Genomic DNA, 22,480 nt, shown 5'->3' with positions numbered 1-22,480 from the left:
TGCCTTGCAGTGCAGCTCCGGGTTCCGACGTCCCCGCTGTTGTGATGGGCACGGCACCCTTCACACATGCGTCCGGCATTTGCATGGTGATTCACGGCTTCTCCCGGGGAGACGTGTACGTCATTCTGTCCAGCCCTGACCCCAGCGTTCTCATCCCGGCCATTGCCAAGCACAAGGTATGATGAAATTGCCTCCAGGGGATGGTCGGTGGAGCCCTTCTGGACCACTCCGCTCGCTAACATGCTAACTACAGATGAAGAGTAAAATTTTGCATGGAGCATTTACAAAAATGAATGCCCATTATCTCCCGCCAATGTGCGCTGAGCAAACGGGAACCATTACGAGTACTTTGCGATCTGGCCTGTCCCGTGCCATGTGATCCTCCGATCTTCATTGCGGTGTGGTGGGAAAACAACAATGGCTATTAAAGACGATAGTCTTTCTTGGGCTACTTAAACCCAGAAATTTTGGTCTGTCTGTATGTCTGTCTGTCTGTGACTCGATTCAGCCACCCGGCCAAAGTAAAAATTGATATTGCGCAATAATCTTATATACTCACAGCCACACGTAAACGTCTAAGCCCGGTTTATATGTTCATACATGTCAACTTTGTTGAACAAGAACAAGACATTACGCAAATACAATACAGAAAATTAGTACACAAGGGATATTTACAGTGTTCCTTTATTAAAAAATTCATGGATGCTTGGTTTTTCGATAGCAAATGATTTCTACATCTACTGCAGAAAACCGCCGCCTCCTGGCGGCATATGAAAAATCACGCGGCAACAGCAACGAAAGGTTCCACTAGCTAGGTTCCACGTTCTGCTTGGAACGCACGTGGAGCACGGCCACGCGGCTCTATAAACCTTCTAGTCGTCCGCCTCCATTCACGCGCGTCTCCGCCGTACTGCAGCGCTGGCATCGAGGAACCCGGCCTTAGCAGTGGAACGCGGTAAATTCAAATCGCCTTGCTCAAACCTTTAGCGTGTTTACCTTGGAATGAGCGCGACGGTACAGGAACAGCATGATAGGTGAGCGGGAAAGCAAACGGGGGCATTTCCTTGGCAAAAGACTATCGTCTTTTGACGACATTTGCAACGAAAGGAGCAGATACACGGCCATTTTTTTCTTTTGCGGTTCAAAATTGCAAAGTCCCTACACGTAATTATTGCAACTGCTTTGCAGAAAGCTATCCACTCATGCCTGGTTACAATACTTGCCGCACCAGCTGACTCATGAGAATTTACCTGTGGTTATAAGCGTCTATCACCTTGAGTGAAGAGCGGTATGAAGCGCCAGCATGCAGCATTAGGGGCGCGTTCTACACCTTATTCTCCTCCTCGTGACAAGTGGAACCACGGAGTCTGACAACCATCCCTCCTTAGGAGCGGTCTGATCAGGACCGGTATTCTCGTGTTTGTCCCTTTTGTGTCCGTTTCAAAAGTGTCCGTTGTGAGCGAGCCCTGATTGGCTAAAAGCGAACAACCGGATGTGACGTAACGCAAGCGTGGCGGAGCTATTTCGCGGCTTCTCGGAGCAGACGATTTGAATTTGAAAAAGACGAAGGTAAATCATGAATTGTCCGGTTATCGCCTTGTTGTTGACTCTCCGGCGGAACAGGCGGTCGAGAAGTAATGTAGACGCATTCGAAATGCCTACAGAAGCATTTCCGCCTGTCGAAGAGGACTGAGCGGTGTCTTTGCTTCGAGCTCTGGGATGAACTTGGCCGGATGTCGAGGCTCAGTGTCTCAGTGTCGAGGCTCAGTGTCGAGGATCAAGTGATATGCGCCCTTTGTTTTTTCGCTACCGGTGGCTTTCATTCAGCGATCGCCAGAGAAGAGACGATATCTCTGTCGTAGTTCCCTCTGTGAGCCGCTGTACCCACGCCGTCGCCATCATGCAATGAAATAAACGATCGTCTGCTAGCTCGATGGCTGTCGAGCCGACAACCACAATTACACAAGCACTCCGCATGAAATTTATAACCGTTTATTGGTACTTGACGATTACATATACCAGCTTAACGTTCGTAGGCTTCACGCGCAACAGGTACGTCGTCAAGAAACAAAAACACTCACCAGTTACACCACATTTTTTCCCTTGTAGAGCACAACGAAAATGTAACAGCGTAAGGCACCATTCTAGGTTCTTGGAAAATATCGCGTCAGCATGCTGAAAGTGCGTCGATGTCAAAATACGTAACGGGAGGGTTATTTTGATTCACGGTCATTGTCACCGACCTCAAAACGGGCACCAAGCGCACAAAAAAAAAACTGAGTAGCCGTAGCATTGTTTACACTTTACTGGCACAGGAAACAGCTGGCTGCAGCTGCCACCTTTGGACGTTCGTCCCCTTGCGGTTAAAACTTTCAACGTCGTCACAAAAAAATTTCATCGCGATTAGATTTTCTAGACACGTTCAGATAAACACATAAAAAAAGATAGTTCTAGATGGTTTCAGTTCGTTAAAATGCGTTTGCAAAAGCAGTTACGGAACTTACGGTATTATCAAATGCCCTCTGCTTAACCGGAAGTACGTCACGATGAAAGGGACGCAAAGCAGACGTTTTCAAAACGGACAAATATGAAAATACCGCCCCAGAGCGCTGCTCCAGATTGGAAGGATCCGAATGCAACATCACTTGCCACCATGATGAGAGCTCCTCATTCCGTTTTACGAGGTACGGAATAAAGCCTTGCAGTCGCATGAACGCCCTTGCTGTCCCATGAACGGTAGTCAGGCTATATGTTCGGGGAACCTGAGTTCCTTCTCATAGAAGTGGGATCATTCATATGTTACCAAACACCAGTGGAATTGCTGGAGTTCCGCGGAGTCATCGCTCTGGCGGGTGCAACCACTTCTAATTTATCATTTTTGTTCTTCTAAAGCGACAGTTGTCAACAGTTAATAACAGGGACACTTTTTGTCCCCGATTGTATCTCGCCGTCTGTCCATCGTGGGTATCGGGGCGCACAGTGCGAAGCACATATATAAAAACCAAAACCCTTTTGCCAGCTGACGTTTGGGGTATCGAGCCCAAGCCCTCTAGCTTCTGAGTTACGAATCGTAACTGCTCGACCACGTGTCTACACCGATCGCATGTTATATTTGTGAGTTCTGTATACAAGCTTTGTGGCGTGTTCTAAGGAACAGGAGACGGTATAATTCACCATCGCTCGTAAATTTCGCCGCAACTGGAAATAGGAACGACAAGATACATGCTGTTCCTGCTACAAGCTCACGTAGCGGGGCCTGTCGCAGGAACATGCGCCATCTTTGCCCACGGACAGATGGTGCCAATTCACACGGGAGATTGACCAAGAATGTCAACGCTTTTTTCCATCATATCTTGGGAGGAAAAAAAAAACTTTATTTTATATTTCTTAGTGGTTGGGCGGCACTCCACCGGGGTCTTGTGCCACGTGCTGCAGTTCTCGACGGGGCCAGCAAGGGTGGTACCCTTGGTCCAGGGCTCCAACGGCCTCTGCTGATTTGCGTGCCTGCTGAATCAGACCGATCTGGTCTTCACAGCAGTCGCTGGCCGGCAGTGCCTCCCATAGCTTCGCATTAGGGTCATTGGCCCAAGGTCAATACTCCCATGTGCCCACATGACATGTCCACATTCGGGTTTTTCAACTGAAATCCTTAGATCTCTGTTTTATGGAACGCGTGAGGTACAGAAAACTATGGTGAAAGCTTAGAACTGTCTAAGACGATCTCGATTTTAAACGCAGCCAGACCTGTAGAAATGATCGGTGGAAGGCAGAGAAAGGTAACGATGCGTCGCTGCAGCCATGCTTTACAAAAATTGGTTTTGTATTAACCCTTTCACTGTCACTCCAAATATAACTTGGGAGACAAGACACGCACACCCTCTGCCACGCCCGAGTATACTAGTGTTGCCTCTTTACCTAACCCCCTGCCACTCCCGAAAAAAAACCGTGTAAAAATATTTGAGGGCATGTCGCGCCATTTACTAAAAGGTCAAATAAACGCAGGTATCGTTTCCCGTAAATTTTACACACCAGATGGAGCGCATGTTTTCTCATGCCCGTTGCCCTGCGTAGCCGTGCTGGCCCTGGCAAGTCAGGTGTGACCAAAGCTCCGAAATAGTCTCGCTAGAAGTTGCCTCTTTGTGTGGTGCGTTATTTTAACGAATATCATAACTTAAAACGCCTTTTAAACCCCTGGACATCCCTATTAAAGGTAATCATTTTGGTAATGAATGTGAAGGCTAAAGCCTAATTGGACCTTCCTTGAGCTGCTGATGAACTTTCTGGCGAACTTCGCAGCCGCGCCCCACACCACTTGACCAGCCAATGGGACAGCACCCTCCAAAGCTCATTCCACTCACTCGGCATCCCCAGGGGCCCTCTGTTCGTCCCCGTCCACACCTTCAGTTCTGAAGGCGTCTGGTACTGCACGTGCGGCAGCGTCCTACCTTCCTTTAGCGCTGCTGCTTCCCTTTACCGGCCTTCACAGATGATGCACCGGCCGGTAAAGGGAAGCAGCAGCGCTAAAGGAAGGTAGGACTCTGCCGCACGTGCAGTAAATTCTTGTTCAAAATCCCCCTTCCGACCCCGTGGAGCTGATCCTGCCCATACATGGCTGGGGGGCAACGAGGCAGCCAACAAAGCAGCTCGAGAACTCACTGTCCGAGCAGGCCCGAGCCTCGTACCCTTACACGGAGCCAGAGCAGCCCGAGACAGCTTGCTTAGCTATCGGGAAATAACTGAGCATTACCGCATCGCCCGCCGCATATTCCCGCCGGCTCATCCTACCGTCTCTCACTCTAAAGAACGCTTATGGCGCCTCATTCAAACAAACACTTTGCTGTACATGGTTGGAAAAGCGCTTTTTTGTAACACAAGGGACAAACGTAGAGCGAATGAAAACCAGACAGAATGAGTGAGGCGCTACTAACAACTGAAGTTTATTCAACAAAGAAGAAGGAAATATATAGATGATCCACCACTTATGCCAACACTGTGCGCATGCGTCAAATTTCTTTGTTTATTTGTACCGGAGATACTCCTTTTCTCTCTCTAGCAAGGTAATGGAAGGGGAGCTAACGCACTCTCCTTCTATTCCCGATGTCATGCAAAATGCCTCCAAAATTTCTCTGGTTATTTTATCATTTGATTTGAACAGGACCTCAGTATCATTGAATGCCGGAGCGCATTTGACTGCCGGAGCGCTTTTACAGTCGAAGCAGTGCAATGAGAGATTACCCGAAATGGTCTTCTGCTAACATAGCGCGCGGTGCTCCTTGAGCCGCTCGTTAAGGCAACGTCCTGTTTGCCCTATATATGCCCTTGTGCACGAAAGAGAGATTTTTGTAGACAACACCCATGCAACAATCAACAAACTTGCGCATGTGCGCTACACCACAGCTGCGCTCACCAGTCATTCCTCTGCTGTGGCTACCTATCTTTTTATCGACCAAATTGCACAACTTCGAAAGTTTCTGCGGAGCGGAAAAAACCACCGGAACCTCGTGTCTCGCGGCAACTTTTTTTAACCGATGAGACAGTCCATGAATATACTGGATCACCACAGGACGTTTGTCCTGTTTTTCCCGCTTGACCTGCCTTCCTTTAATATCTACCGAAAGGATCTTTTCCGCCACAGAACCTATCAAAGATTGTGGGCAGCCTCTATTTCGGAGCCTCGCAGCTTGGTTATCTAAGCTTTCCGCAATAGCATGGAAACAAGACTTCTTTATCGCCTGCGTTAGACAAGCTTTGGCTATACCACGCTTTACCAGCTTGCTGTGTGCCGAATCAAAAGGCAAAAGCTGCTTCTCACTCGTGGTATGGTAGCACCAACACGTGTGTCTTAGTTCAAAACTTAACTTCAAATCTAAGTACTGAAGGACGTTATTTGCCGGCAACTCAAAGGTGAAGTCTAGCCCTTCATGTGCCGCTTTCAACTTTCCCAAGATCTCCTGTACGATGCTTTCATTAACGCTTCCGGGAACCATACACACCAAGAAATCATCAACGTATCTAAAACATTTCACTATGCCAAAGATACCCAGGCTTTCTTCTAGCCCTCGGTCTCCCCGAGCCAAATAAATGTCACATAGAACGGGGGCAATGCAGGAGCCGATGCTTATTCCTTCTCTCTGGGCAAATACCGTCCCCCCAAATTCAATTTATAAGGACTCAAGGTAGTCCATGCTTAGAAGACCGAGGAAATCTCTGGTACTCCTTCCACATTCATTTTAGAACTTTACACATCCATAAGCATCAATGCATTGTTCAACCGCTTCCAAAGCTGAGGCACGCGGCACGCTGTAGAAAGGGTCCGACACATCCACAGAGAAGCACGACACAGGCCTCGAGTCCTTCAGGAAATGCACCACCTCGTCTGACTTCTTGATTAAGAACGGGCCTTCTACGGGGAGTCTTGCCAACTATCTTTGCAGAAATTTGGCCAAGGCGTCCTGCCAAGTTCCTTTGTCTACAACTATAGTCCTAAAGTCCTTATCGCAATAAAGTTTCTCTCTCTCTCTCTCTCTCTCTCTCTCTCTCTCTCTCTCTCTCTCTCTCTCTCTCTCTCTCTCTCTCTCTCTCTCTCTCTCTCTCTCTCTCTCTCTCTCTCTCTCTCTCTCTCTCTCTCTCTCTCTCTCTACCTGCGCGCGCTGCGTCTTCCTTTATCGGAGCCATTGTCCGACCTTCCTCCTGCATTGCTGTGCTGTTTCCTTTCGCACTCACTTCAACCACGACCTCAACTTTTTTTATACAACCGATTTTCTGTGCCTCACAGCGCGCTTGCAAGAAACACAGAGATCTAAGGCTGTCTTCGCCTTATTAAAGTTGTACACCGCTCAGAAAATCGAAACAAAAGGGGCGAGCCGGTGATCATGCGCCGGAGGGTCTGAGGAGGGTCCTGTGAAAGGGCGACGCATCGCACACGGGGAAAGGGAAGCGGAAAGGGGGTAGACACAGCTGCTGAGCGTGCAATACGAGCCGCCTTGAGATGTGAAGGTACCTACGGTGGCGAACAGGTTGCTCCTGGCGAGCGAGCGTTCGAGCACTGTCCAGGGGCCTTGTCAAGTGGTGACGACCGCGGCCGCAAAATGCAGCAGAAAGTTGAACAGCAGCTGAACAGCAACCAGCCTCTTGTCTAAACATTTATTTATTTATTTATTTATTTATTTATTTATTTATTTATTTATTTATTTATTTATTTATTTGAAGCGCTCACCAACAGCGCAAGGGCCTTCTCGGGTGATGCACTAGGTACATGAATATAAGGCATACCAGATAATTCTAATTCTAAAAAGTGTATTCTAAAATCTTCACCCAGGGGCGTTAAGGTCACCTAAAATGAGGAGTGGATGACAGTTGGCGATTGCGAGAGCAGAGTGGAAGAGGTCGCCGAAGGTGTGTTTTGTTTGCTTTGGAGAGCTATATATATATTGAGAACGTGGAGTCTGGTCTGTCCGAGTTTCGTCGGCAGTATAACGGTGAAGATGTGAGGGATGTTCGAAGAGAAAATGTGCTGCTCTACACTATAGTTGCGCTGAATTAGCGTGGCCACTTGAAGAAAGTTAGGGTTGAGGTAGGGTGTGTAATTCAGGAGTTATACGTTGGGTCCACCCTCTTGTAAGGCTATAATATCAGGGGTTTTGGGGTGAAGAGCGCCTGCAGGGTGTTCCGTTTGTTTCGGTATCCATTGCCATACAACACTGCATTGGGGATTCTGGTCGGAGTCAGCTTCAATAGGAAGAGGGACGTACAGGGGCGCTAGAATGGGAGGGGCTGTTTCAAGGTGCGGTTGGGTAATGGTGCGCATCCATTCAAGTACTTCGGCGTGAAGGTCATGCATGGATCCCTGGAGCGCAGTTATTTGCCCAGTCGTTTTGTTTTCAAATGATGCTAAAAGCTATTGAAATTCTGCACGAAGTTCCTGCTGCGTGGTGGGTGGACTAACCTCGCCTTAGCTTGGCGAGGTTAGTCAGATCCTGCTTTTCCCTTGAAATGCGGAGGGTGGGAGTCCGACCCAGCAACATTCCCATCGCCCGGACTGGGTTGAATGCCGGTGAACCCCAGATCAGTTCAATAATATCCCCAGTCCAATTATTTTCTTTCTTCTAAACCGAACAAGTTCCCACTACTATGGAAGTAGACTATCGTCTTTCAGTGACATTGCAGCGAAGGAAGCAGATACGCGGCCATTTTTTTACGTCGTTGAAGTGTAACTTTAGTCTGTAAACATTCTGTATTTGTTTTTTACGTAAATATAAAGTTCTAAAATCCCACTCCAGCGGTTGTCGTCGGGTCATCAGTGCCGCACCATGAGTTACCACCGCAGACCACCAAAATGACGTACACACAACATTGGTGCGGAAGTCCAGTGTAAAGAACTACCATCCAACCTTACTAGTACTTCTTTCACTCAGCAAAAAAAAAATTCTCCGGAAGGACACGAATAAGCTACTGCAATTCATAAAGCGAAAAATGTGACCCCTGCAAATGGGGGCACTGGCACTACTAGACATAGCAAACAGCGTGTTCCTTTTTTGTTCGTTGCAGGGCACGTTCATGTTCCAGTTTCCGACGTACCTCAGGATGCTGCTCAGAAGTCCGCTCTTTGACAAGTACGACTTGAGCAGCCTAAAGGTTGTCAGTGTCGGTGGAAGTACTACACCGCCTGAATTGGCGGCCGAGGCCCGTGCCAAGTTAAAGCTCTACGCACTTGGACAGGGTACGTACAGAATGAAAATGTTATTCAGGGTCCCCTGATATTCGGGCGCATTAATTTTACATTAACACGTTTTTATGCAACGCTACGATTGTGGCTGGTCGCGTTCTTGGTCTTACAGCCTTCAGCGTTGCTTTGCTTTCAATAATGTACGTTCCTGGTGTATGTACAGAGCGCCGCTGCATTTATACGAAGAAAGTTTATTAGCCGTACTATGCAGTTCAAAAGGCATAGAAAAAAGTGAAGGACGTCGTAGCGTTCAACAACCTTCCTTTTGTTTGGGAGGGGGGAGGGGGGAGCGGGGGTTGAGTAGCATGATAAAATATTATATTATATTTTATATTGTATTACAAAATATAAAAAAATATTAAAAGGTTTATCGCCTCTAAACACTTGCGTCCTCGCGCACGACAGGCCAAAAACAATGTTCAACGGCACTTCTGCTGGCCGTTGCTGAGAATTTTGTTCAGAGCCAAACAAAACAAATTTGACGGACGGCTTGGCTGCGCAAGCCACCGAATATCGTGTGAAAGCAGCAAACATTCCCGCTTATAAAATGTTGTCTAATACCCCACAGCCGGTATGTGTTACTCTTTCGATATGTAGTAAATTGGTCGGCTTTACAGTACCCACACAGGCATCTGAGTACGAGCCATACTTCTTGTAAAGCGTAAGACAATCTACCGCTGAGGGCTATATATTACTGTGTGCGTGTGTATCAGCTTGCTAGAATAGCAGCAGTCACTGCAGAGTATGCGCTCGCCTAGGCCTATAACGCTGGCCTTTGAGGTCTTACGATACTCCACGTCCAGGTACCAGGTTCCACCAAATGAATTAGTTGCCAGGGTGTGCACGAAACCTTCTACTTCATCCCAAAAGAAAAAGGCAATGTTGCTTGCCATGAAGATGTGCTTAGTCGTCTCCCTCGAAAAAAGCCTCGTCTCTCCTGTAGGGCCACGGTCGTCTGACCCCCCCCCCCCCTCCCCCCCATTTGCGCGTTAAATTAAAATACTTTGATTCGGTGGGCGTAGGCAGAACGCACACACTTCACAAGGTGTTCATCATCCGCGACTCGCTCACGGGAGGATCCCTTGCATAAAGAGGTGGCAGGAGTAGCTCTCACACTAAGTCCCAGTAAGGCTAGGTTTAGAAGTTGGCATGGTTGACCCACAAAAGTGCTTGTCCACCATCGTGGCGCTATGGGGGCCTCTTAGCAGTACGCCATGGATGAGGTCCTGCAGCGTTACGAGCCCCCTTAACGAATGTGCGTATACAGCCGCGGCGTTGCATACAGAGCCGCGAGAAAGGAGGAGTGCGGCTGATTGCGGCAGGGGCGGAAGCGATGGATGGTCAATTTGAGCTCTATTTTGACAAAACCACCGCCATTTTTGACTCCAAGGCATGTTGCATTGCGTGGCAAATTGGTTCGTGCTCGGGGCGCGAGAGGGAGACTGCCCACGACTGGTGCATTGCATGTCTTGTCCAGAAGCGATGCACTTGTTATTCAAGCCTTAAAGCTTTCTTATCATAGTAAACCCTGTTTACGGATATTATTTCTCTGCATCTTGACATGAGCCAGAAACTGCAATACAGTTTTACGACATGTCTACCCAGGTTATGGACTCACGGAAAGTTTCGGCGCCGGAACATTTACCTTGGGACAAAACCTTGGCATCGATTGCATCGGGACACCGAGCCTCCTATCTAAACTGAAGGTAAGTGCATATCAAAAGGAAAGTAGGAAATTGTTATAAATTACCCCAAAGAACGGTTAGAGTTGTATATTTCGTTTTGGGTTATACCGCTTGAATGGTATGTCACTCAATACAAGTGAATAACATATCGCAGGTTGTGGACATTGACACTGGCAAAAAACTAGGCCCTGGAGAGCAGGGAGAACTTTGCATCAAAAGCCCTTGCTGCAGCATCGGTTACCTGAACAACCCCGGGGCCACTGCGGACCTTTACGATGAGGACGGCTTTTTGCGAACAGGTACAAGCATGTCATTTCTGGTAATCCTTTCTCACAACCAAGTCCCGACGCTTCAGAAGCAGTGCCATTCTGGTCATAGCACGATGACATCACACCTAAAAACTACCAATGTACTCAGTGCACATTACATGCGTACCAAGGTTTTTTTTAGGACGAGCAAGCAGGCTGACTCTTACACCTTTTGCAAGCAAAGCAAAAGCCGGATAGCCGCTTCTACCACGATCTAGTACAAAAAACGAAGCCTTAAAAACGCCTAAGGCGGCATCTTTGCTCTATATATGCCTCTTTGCACCCTCCCCGTTTGAGGTGCGAAGGGGGAACCAGTGCAGTCGGCTTGCTCAGCTTCAGTCAGTTCTGGGGGCAACCGGTGGGACGCCTGACTTGTGTGCAGGCGACATGGGCTACTACGACAAGGAGGGCCTGTTCTACATCACGGACCGGGTGAAGGACCTCATAAAGTGCATGGACCAGCAAGTGCCTCCGCCGAGCTGGAAGGCCTGCTGCTGCAGCACGACGCCGTCCAGGAGGCCGCCGTGGTGGGCGTAGCCCACGACGACTACGGCGAGGCGGCCAGGGCGTTTGTCGTGCTCCGACCCGGGCACGAGCCCAGTGCGGACGTCAGGGACGCACTCCTTAGGACCGTGGCTGGTAAGCGCCATTCTCTACAGGTTCCCACTCTTACCGTTGACCAATATTCGCACAAAATTGTGCGCCATACCATACGGCGGAGCACAAGATGCTTTTCCTTCTGAGTTAGTAAGCTGGAAGAAATGTCTCAGCAGATTTAATACTAGCATTTCTTAGATCTCCCGCTGGGTATGTCAATAAATCAATCATACCTGTTCCCGGCAGCCATGGCCCGGCTCTTCCTTGCGTCGTTCTTCCGCTACACCATTATTGGATGTATATGGCATTCTTTGAGTTGGTTCTAGTGTGCCAAACCAAAAAGAATACCGTTTCAGTTACGGCTCGGGTGAATTTATTTCGTTCCGGTTCAGTTCAAGTTCAACTAAATCACGTACCGTACCGGCTCTCGAATAGGTTCGGCAAGCTTTGAACAGGTTCGCGAACCGGTTCGATGAATTTCGTCACTGGTGAAATGCGTTATATAAAGCAGCCATAAGAACAAGTACTTCATTCAAAATAATGCTTTTCTCTATAAAATTAGGGCAGTTTTAAAGATAACGTTAAAAAAATAAAAATCCAATACCCTCTATAGAATCGCCCATCCCGCTAAGAGTTAAACCTCTAAAGTTAACGAACATACCCCCACAACCCAACCCTTTCCTCTCCCCATCCCACCTCACATCCGTGACCGCATTTGAATCCGCCCCATCCCTCGCCACATCCACCCAACTTTCTATGCATCGCGGCGAGACTAAAACGAGCCAAATCCCACGCCAAACTATACCCACCATGCCCATGCACACAATACACTGATGCCACACTCTCCTTTCACAAACCTACGCACTGTTGTTGGCCACTAAACACCACCAAACGTCACATGCGGTCACCGTCACATGCGGCCGGCGCTAATGAGATGGTGCACGACAATCTCTGGTCGTGCTCTGTACTCTGTCGATAGACAGAGTTGTACTCTGTTGATAGACAGTGCTTGTCCTTTCAGTTGTTTCTTGTGTCCCCGTCGTTTCGAGCTGTTCCCCAAGATGCAAGTGCACAACTAGCCCGACTCGCCACGTTGCACGACCATTCTCGCAAACTTACCGACCGAGCCGCCATTTCAACTGTGGCTACACCCGATGCCCCTGCATGCAAGCCGACCCCCTCCTGCAATACAGGGAGATTACCCTGCACTACCACCTCCAACGCCACCAATACCCACCTCCGCACCGACACCTCTCCTTGAAGGCAGCGCAAATGCTGCGCATACTCCGCACACACACTTTCCCACACCGAGCGTATGTCTAATACACACTCACCCCCACCTCTTTATTTCCCCCACCTGTCCAGTCTGCGGGGCACTCGACACTTGCTACCATTTCGTCTGCGAATGCCTCTCAGACCCATAATCCCCTTCCTACCTCTCACCTCGGGGAGAAAATGTTGCGCAACCTGGAGGAGTCAGGATAAGTCCTGAGAACCTCCTGGGTACTGGCTGTTGCGGTGGCCATCTGGGCCTCCCCCACCCTCAACACCTGAACCAGGAGAGGACCAATAAAGTCTACCTACCTCTCCCCCTCTCTCTGTAGGGTTAAGCCTGCGAACCGGCGGGACACCTCCGTGCGTGACCAGTGGGCATGGTGTACAATCTTCGTCAGCCGTAGCATAAAAAAAATCCTATAACAGCCGCATAAACGGGACCTCTGAATTGGATTGTTTTGTCACCTAGTATAAATTGTTAGCAGTCCCCTGCTGGATGATGGTTGCCAAAATTGTGTTAAAGGTAAGTCGTTACATTAATGCCCTGATCACTGAAACGCATTTCCAAATAGCTATCTCGCGATGTGTGCGTCACTGTAGATAGGTCCCCTTTCCTCCTGATACCCGCCATCGTAACTTCCGCTACAATGCCGAACTTTATTACAGATTATGCAATTAGAATCTGGAAGGGTAAATTGTAGTCTGAAGAACGCGGTGATCATGACCGAGGTGACGATGACCGCCTTGATAGATCTAAGCCGGTCGCTCTCGGGACGAGTAGCAGCAGGAGTGAGTTGTACTAGCCAATAAAAGTCAGGATGAAGGCTAGGCATACCTCTGAAAAACTGGACATCACGCACTCGCACTTAATAAAAAAATAGATTTTTCCTCAAGCACTCACTCGCTCTCACGCTCATTACTAGCCCTCATCATTCGCACTCACTCGCGCTCCCACTCACCACTCGCACTCTCTCAGTCATTCGCACAGACAGACAGACAGACAGACAGACAGACAGACAGACAGACAGACAGACAGACAGACAGACAGACAGACAGAGCAAAATTTTTAAGTAGCCAAAGAAAGACCATCGTCTTTAACCCTCGTGCAGGAGCGCTCACGTTCGCGAAGAGGTGCTGCTAAGGAAGGAGCAGCCTCCAAACGAAGGCACGCAAAGCGACCGGGTGTCTGGACATCGGTGACGAAGCGTCTGCGCGCCGCTCACGAGAGAGAGAGAGAACAACTTTACTGTGTGCCCGGTATGATGTCGAGGAAAAAGGAAGAGGTTGGAGATCCTCTTCGGTCTTCTTCCCCCCTTTATGCGGCAGCCAAGAGTCCTTGAACTCCGGCGGCGTCTTCAGTCATGCGGACGAGCAGGACTTGCACTTCGGGATCGGAGCTGAGCAGCGCGGTCTCCCACTGCTTTAGGGTTCTAATGTCTAAAAAAGAGCGTCCTTTCTGCTGGACCTGTTTACTGTTTCTGGGGCACGACCAAACCATGTGCTCGAGTTCCGCTCTGCCTCTACAAATTTTGCATTGATCTGTGTACTGGCAATAGCGGCTGTCCGCTACAGGGTTGGGGAACGTCTTAATCTGGAGCAAACGTCAAGCCAGCGATTGCACCTTAGTTAAAGTAATGTGTGGTGCGGGGTGCCTGGCGAAGCACTTTCCCTGGCGCAAGGACGTTGCACTCAAAGCCCAACTTCGCCGTGTCTCGGCGTTACCGGCGTTACCGCTGGAAGTTTATGAGGTATACATGCTCTATATATCGGTAATGGAGAATTTCGGCGAGAGTTTGTTCGAGCAATTTTTCTACCGTGAAAACCAGTTTTCGAATCGCAAAAAAAAAAAAAAAAAAAGTCTAGCATAGCAAGCCAGCCCGACAGCTCGGCTAACATCGCTGGTCTTCATTAAATTTATTCTCTCTCTCTCTCTCTCTCTCTCTCTCTCCTCTCTCTCTCTCTCTCTCTCTCTCTCTCTCTCTCTCTCTCTCTCTCTCTCTCTCTCTCTCTCTCTCTCTCTCTCTCTCTCTCTCTCTCTCTCTCTCTCTCTCCCACAAAAAAAATGCACAGGACCTTACTGCTGATCCAAAACTTACGAAGTGCTGACACTTCCCTTTCCTGACATAAGTTAGGGTTATTCACAAACGCTGTCACTAAACACGAAGCACAAGACGGTGCACAAAGTGCAGTCAGAAAAATCTTGCTATTTCCCCAACCCGTATGCCTCAACTACAGCGGCTATTATTAACTTCCCATGAGCGGATTATATATATGCACTGTTTCCATTCAGGGGAAATGATGGTTTAAATAGCTAGCTTACCGGCACTCTTGGTTCCATGCTGATCCACTCTGCGAGCCAGCTGGAGGCACACAACTTCCGTAGGAAACTCCTTCTTTCATCGTCATTTTTAGCCAACGCACAAGTCCCAGGGTATGTCCTCTCAGTTTCTCCTCACCTGCCGTCTCCTACACCACCACTGTGGCTGAGGGAAGAACAGACCGTACGCGCAGTGAAGCTCCCGAAGCGGAAAATTTTTGTTGTGGCGAACTTGTCCACCAACATCTGGCTTGGAAATGGTAAACCTAACCAGTTGTCACCTTTTGAAAGCTCTGAACAGCTGACCGCAGTTCAGAGGGCAACGAGTACCGACAGAAACTTCACAGCACGCACCGACAGATATCAGTCGTCGTGTAGTCCACGGGGAATGCCCTGAACTACGCGTCTCTGTCACTGCTACACATGTCTGCACAACTCGCACACCCATTGAGGAAAGTATGCCCAACATTTTACACGACGTTTTAACGCACGCAACTGCGTACAACGGCCCGAAATCCAAGCACGGGAACGAGGCTACACCGAGCGTCCCAGACGCACTGCAGTTGAAGCATCGTCTGCTGCGAGCGATGGCTGCAGACGATGCTGCACTCACTCGTCCGTCTGGACAGACGTGACGAAGCGTTTTAGCGTGGTCGGCGGCGCGCTAGCACCGGCGTCGGGCAGAAGACAACGTGGTGACATTGTGGTATCGCCGGCTTATCGCAGGGAGCTCGCGAGCACTTGCGTCTTTAAAGCAATGCAAGCATCGCAAGTCATTACAATTACCGACAACGGCAATCACCTTCTCGTCGGAACAAAGAACAAACGGACGGCTCTTGGGCCCGCGTTTGAGAAAACCACGAATGCAGTGGTGCAGCTAGACGACGGAGCAAAAAAATTCGAAAAATAAGAACAGCATCGCTGCATTCGGATGAAAATCATCGTGCACGATGGTTACCGATACAAAACAGCGCTAAACAGCTTTTGTGGCTGAAGATTAATTGTAATTGAACAGTGTTTATTAGGTGTAGGGGTTAACCCGCAGAAGTTGGTCAGTGGCTAATGAGTTGTACTGCTGGTCGCAAGGAGGTCGATTTTATCCCGGCCGCTGCGGCCGTTTTCTGATGGCAGCAAAGAACGCGACAACGCCCATGCACGGCCGTTCGATGGAAACAAGGTTCATAGCGCGGTGGTGGCACATGTGTCGAGATTCGGTGGAATTTCGCTTGCCGCACATTGCATTCTGCTGAACAATCCTGCTGACGGGCCACTACCAGAAGAAATACATGCGAAATAGCGATATATAGCTTCGCTGTAAAAAAATGGCTTCACTGCCACCAATTTCTCGAATAGAAATTGTGATAACAAGTCGTTGAATGAAGAAAAACAATCAACTATAACACAATACAAAATCTACGCAACGCAAGGAATAGAATGACACGTTTTTATTGGGTTATTTGCACACGGACTTTCTGTTCGCGCAAATATCAGCACACGGACAGTTAGGCACACGGACGTTTCACTGCAGGGCGATTTCGATACAAAAGGAGTTCTGGCCCGCCAATGATTGGTTAACAAAAGAAAAGCAAAGTGAACAATTGAAATCAATTACATCTTTGTCGATGTTCCTATTATTGTTTAAATTATACGCATAATGACAGATGGAAACAATTTCTCCTGTAATAATGTATTAGGGGTGGTTCGTCAATCCCGTTTTATTGATTTACGTTTTTTCAAGATCTCTAAGAACAATTTTTGTAAAAAGTATTTCTGCGCTATGGTTGTTTTACGCATCAATAATATTGTGCATTTTTTTTAAACGATTTCTCGAGAAAATATTAAGAATCGTTACTCGATCCTATTTATTTTACTTACTTTTCTCCCAGACTTAACCAATCTTTTAAACATTTTGCCGAGCAGCAACGTCTTTTTTACAAAAGTATAGACTGTGAGCATCAGTGATATGAATGAGCCGTGATCACTGTCAGCCGGTACCACTCATAAGCGTCACTCACCACTCACAAGTGGTGAGTGGCGTTCACACTCGTGAGTGGTGGCTGAGGCTTACCGCGAGTGGCTCTCACACTCATTCATACTCGCACTCGGCAGCCCGAAACAAGAGTGAGGCTCACACACGAGTCACTAGTGAGTGGCGAATGGGTGATGTGTGCGCTCACTCATGAGTGATCCTGCCGACCCATGAGGCTAGGCGAATGAGACCGTGAGGGAGTGACCTGCCTTTCTGCATGTGTCATGTACTTTAGAGCTGTTTTTTTCTTCCAAGACGAAATACTTCCTGCCTGCAAGGTCACGGAAGGATAAAATGCATGCTATAAACTAACAGTTTTTGTTGCTATGTCTGTCAACGTTATTTGTGTGCGTTAAGAAAAAAACTCGAATTGGTCAGCTCTACTCGTCCGGAAAAACTGGCGATTATATTAAGCATCACGGAGCTCGCTGCAAGAGAGAGAAAGAGAACAGTCTTTAATGAAAACTGGCGATGTCAGCCCAGCTAAGATGCCTGGCTTGCTACGCCAGATGAATGCGATGACGATGATAATTATAATGATGAAGAGGAATACATATGATTTTAACTAATTACAAAGTCTGATCAAGACTTGTGTCTTTTAGGTATGCCAATAAGGCTTTCGTTGCACGAGCGACACGTTTGGAAGAGTTCCAAGGACCTAATACGTCCCTCAGTTCTAGTTTTCCGGACAGCGGCCGGCCCAGGGACACTGCGAGAGACACTCTTTGTGTAGTAAAGCGCGCACAGTCACATATTAGGTGTTGGAGGTCTTCACGCACACCACACTGTGGGCACAGAGGCGAGGAGGACTGTCTTGAGTGATGGAGCCTTTGGTTATGTGAAAGGTCGAGCAAAGGAACGGAAGTCTAAGGCAAAATGTGCTTTTCGGTTTTGGGCTCAATCGATGGCTGACAGCAGCAAAAAAAAGACAGAAAATATTCGTGTATGAACTCTGCTAGTAATAATATAGAACCACGTGATGGGCATACCCCGTCCGTTTCAATACACTTATCAAGAAGTATTGGCGCGTTTGATGCCCCCATGCTACGTATGTGGTACGAAGCACGCCCGTATACATTACAGGGCTGTGGAATAACTTAACGACGTGAGGAGCCTTAACATGCGTTTAGATCTCTAAATGGGCGTTTTCTCTTTCCGTTTAAAACAGAAAAATAGGCCGCCGGGAGCGGCGATCGAACCCGCATCCTTGCGGTCAGCAGCCCACGGCTTGGCCACTCACTAAGCCACTGCACGCGTCTCACATTTGTCGAATATTCACCCTTTCCATGAGCGCGACCTTTTAACGAAATTACGAAATTCAACAAGGAGGCACGTTTAGGGGTGAGCCTTCTCAGCTGCGCCCTGTAAAAATCTTGCGGCCTGAATGCCCCGGCACAGTCGCAGAGGGAAGGTCAAAGTCGATGTCTCGTATCGCCTGCAGGCTGCCGATAGTGCGACATTTCATTTGCCCAGCCTTGCACTCTGATCGCGCGACCAGCTGCAGTACACCATTGCAACAGAGGTGCGAGTCTCTTCTGCCATGTTGCGACCACGAAGTGTGCGCTGATAGTGTTTTGACTGACCTGTAAAAAAAATGTGCGTTTGAGATTTCGAAGTTGATGGCACGCGAAGGGAAGAAACTCAAAATGAATTTCACCGCGCATTGTATATGGACAGAATGGATGGTCGGATCGTTTCGTTCCGAACCGGTAACCACTTTTTGTTGCGGTTGTGTGGTTTTTCAGTTCCGGTTCGAGTTAAGTATAGCTCAAAAAATAATATTTCGGGTTCAGATTCTGTTGCAGAAAAAAAATACCGGTTTGGTTCTCGTTCTGTTTCGGTTCGACAAACTGGTTGGCTCACAAGCGCTACCTTCCAACCACACAATTCAAAATGAAGGAAGCAAACAGAAACAACACGAATATGTGGAACGTGCTCTGCCTGCTTCCGTCATGAGTTCGTCCTAAGAAGTGCTTCATGCCCCGTTTGACTGCCTATGCTGCATGGGAGGCAACACAGGCCAGAAGGTCGTTCATCTTCGCGTGAAATGTTTTGCACCTTGTGGCGACATTCTGGGTGATTGGGAGGCAGCACATCTGATGTTTTTCCAGCTATTATTGCTCCTGTGTTCATATTAGAGTAATGATAATCACTGCATCTACTATTTATTTCTAAGAGATAAATACTAGACGCACTCGAGTAAAAACAGTAGTTGTAGAGGTCCTCGTTTCAGAAAGCGATGTGAAGATGTAGGTTATGTAAGCAACTGTTCTTACCAAATTTCAGCACTTGTACATTTTTCCTGTATGTTGAAACTTTCTCAGAAAGCTGTGGTGCTATAAGTTAGAAAGCCAAGCTAACAACTCGGGTTGTGCACAGGAGTCAAAAGATTGTACCCTTTGCGATAAAGCCAACCGTTTACATCTTAGCTTAAATGAACCGGAAAAGACGGACATAGGGGGATGATAATGCCACTCAACATTGCGGGTTTCGTGGGCCCCTTTTCCTCTCCTTCCCCCCCTTAAGTGTCTCGGTGGACAATATGGGCTCCACGGATCCCCTTTTCAGGACTGCAGCTCTCAAGTGCGTGTATGTTTCCTTCCCAGATCAGTCCAGCTACCACAAGCACTTGCACGGTGGACTGGAGTTCGTCGACAGCATCCCCAAGTCCTTCACGGGCAAGAACCTTCGTTCCGCGCTGAGAAAAGCCTACGCTGAGAAACTACAATCAGCGTCGCAGTGAAGGAAGGAAAAACCATTATTTCTACCTCAAAAGCTTGTGGGCAAAGGTGAGGTGCAGCAGCCTATTTTATCCTTTTGGCGAACACTTTCCGACACTGTTAGCTGCGCATAGCGCTTTCATTTTTGCCTCGTGCCTGCCACATCGTTTCACTTTCACTCAGCCTCATCGTCTTGGGCTCGATAAAGCTATCGCATGACGTACTAGAACCACGTATAAAATGCCGAACCAATGAAACAGCAGCCTTGCGCTTGTTTCTTGCTTCGGATGACTTTTCAAAAATGGGTATTTTAAATTACAAAAGCGTGGCGTCGTGCGCCGTACCAGTTCTGCACTCGACCGCCAAACAAAAAGAATAGGCGTCTCTTTCGAAAAACTGAAGTCGTTTCGCACATTAGTTTCGTACCCGACGGATGCTAAAACGGCAAATGATTTCGGAATGTTGAAGGTTTGCTCATCTCTAGCCGAGGCAATAAAGTACGGCTGACAAACAATTTCACTGGATACCTACTGCTCCGTTAAAACCGCACTGCTCCGTTAAAACCAAGCCACCTTACCCGAGCTTTACGTGTTTTCTTGCAGATATATTTTTCTATTCATGTCAATATATTGTGCGGACCATATTTTTGACTGCGTACGTGTGCTCTACTGTTTGGAGGCATTTACTGTATCATGTTTGTTTTGGTGTCTTTATGCACTGTTGATTTTGTACTTTCCTACACTCTTTTTTATTAACAGGGACAATTTGACGTCTTCTCACATGCATGCACAGCCAATCGACGTCTCGTGCAAGACCACAGCGACGAGACCACCACAGAACAGCAGCGCACCCATCACGTTTTTCCACTGCATGCGCGTCCTTCATGAACCGTGCACAAGATTTCCTCTCATCGACGAGGGCGTCTTTCACCAAGTTGCGCCTGCAGAGATACCGACGCCACCCTTGAAGCGTCTGCAATAAATCCCCACTTTCTAAGGGCAAAAATCAACTCTGATCACGCGGGAAGCGCACAAAACATGCAAGATTCTTTTCCAAACTATATTCATTTTAGATGAGACTGCATCTCATTCATTCGCCTTGTCCATGCAGCGTCCTCGACGTTGTTGTCGTCCGCCCCTCCCCCTACACCACAAAAAAAAATAATAGTTAGCGGCGCCCGGTTTCGATCCCACGACCCTGTGGGCGGAACGCGAGGTACATGGTGCTCTTCCCAGTGCGCCACAAAACCGAGGCAGAATCAAATGCTACGAACGCGCCTGATATCCTTGACTCATTCAAACTACGTCAAGATGTTACTGATCCAACGCATGATGGGGAAATGATTAACACTTGCAATAAAAGAAGAGAAGCTCCCACTTACAGCAACAATGATGGAGTAAAGGTCGTTGAGACAGCGAAGCCCCAAGCATACCACTTAGAGAGATTGACGAAGATTGGCCATTAAAACATAATAATAATCATAAAACATAATAATCATACGCGTTCCCGACACGTTTCACGCGATTTCAGAATCAATCCAACGGAAACACCAAGTGAACCCCACGATGTGTCGCATCTACACAGGGTTCCCCTCGCGGGGAGGTGGGCGCAATTTTTATAGCTTTGCTTAACTTCTTGCACAACTTGGTAAATTGACAAAATAGTTCTAGCTATCTGGGTAAATGCAGTTATCTTCTTGAAGTGTCCTTAAATAAAAATGCAACCAAAAACGACCTTCGATACTATTCTGGTGTTAAAAGTGGCGGCAAAATATTTCGCGCGGAGCTCAATGCAGGGATCCAACACTGGGTCGAACTCTGCCTGCTTTGAAACGCTGGCTAACAATATACCACTAAGGCTACGCTGCCTAACATCAACCAGGACACGCACCTCGAGTAAGAAACTGAAGACAGGTCTGTCCTAAGCTTACCTTGCCAACAACACAAGTGACGGCGGCTGCCAGGATGAAGTCACTCGACGCTAAATCAACGGCACAAAAAAGAACCCAAAGGAATACCAATGTGAACTCGTACCCATAGTAGATCACGGCATCGAATGAGTGGCCATTATCTGGGCGGTAAAATATGAGGGCGAGCAGAAACATCTCCCTTCATTATCGCTGTTCAAACCTATGGTTACTAGATCTACGAGTATATCGAGCCACTTACCAGTATAGAAGAAGCCACGGTCAACAGTGTCGCTATCAATTCAATGTCGCGGAGGTTTTCAAATACTGTTAGATCTTTCAGAGGGTAGTGAACGTCCGTTAGAGATTAAAGTACAGAAATAATGGTTGGTTGCGGATTTTACAAAATTTCTGCAATACGCAATACCACATTGTCCCTACACTGCACCGTTCAATCCTTTCTATAGGTGGTACTGTAATCTAACTGAAAACTGCTATAGGGCATTTTACCTGGCACGCCCAGGTGGAACTTGCAAGTAAATTTGTAAAAAAAAAAGTACAAAAGTACAAGGACGAACTGATCTGGCCGTTTAATTAAATTTTAAAGGCCAGATGGTTCGGTAATTCAAATTCAAATATTGGGGTTGTGCCCGGTATCTGCAAATGAGCTGTAAGGCGCTCCATTTAGTGGGGGGCTCCGGATTGGTCTCCACCACCTGGGAACTCCGAAGCACCGACGTACGGGTGTTTGCGCTTTTCGCCTCAATCAGAAAAGCGGCCGCCGTGGCCGGGATGCGTGTTTCCAAACGCTTTATGGTGCCTCGATGCCAACGGCGGAGAGCGCGTATACATCGAGGCACCCTAAAATGCTTCGCTTCACAGCACCCCACGTAACATGTGCGATGTCACTGCGTGCGC

The 22,480-nt window shown here is 48.0% G+C and overlaps 1 pseudogene across 1 annotated transcript in view; it reads left to right on the top strand.

Annotated features, from left to right (window-relative positions):
* The window catches only part of LOC144155362 (luciferin 4-monooxygenase-like), a 41,625-nt pseudogene extending 20,960 nt beyond the window's left edge, over positions 1-20,665 (top strand). Inside the window, exons 6-12 of the transcript XR_013319560.1 lie at positions 11-176; positions 8,548-8,719; positions 10,331-10,431; positions 10,565-10,709; positions 11,101-11,357; positions 19,543-19,725; positions 20,415-20,665. The product of XR_013319560.1 is annotated as a luciferin 4-monooxygenase-like (transcript). The remainder of the gene's footprint in view (positions 1-10; positions 177-8,547; positions 8,720-10,330; positions 10,432-10,564; positions 10,710-11,100; positions 11,358-19,542; positions 19,726-20,414) is intronic.
* Positions 20,666-22,480: the final 1,815 nt, after the last annotated feature.

Source organism: Haemaphysalis longicornis, unplaced genomic scaffold (assembly GCF_048455015.1).
Source record: "Haemaphysalis longicornis isolate Haplotype H1 unplaced genomic scaffold, Haemaphysalis longicornis Haplotype H1 scaffold_1, whole genome shotgun sequence".
Classification (NCBI taxonomy): domain Eukaryota; kingdom Metazoa; phylum Arthropoda; class Arachnida; order Ixodida; family Ixodidae; genus Haemaphysalis; species Haemaphysalis longicornis.
Note: the sequence above shows the minus strand (reverse complement) of the source record. Positions and strands in the feature narration are given on the sequence as shown.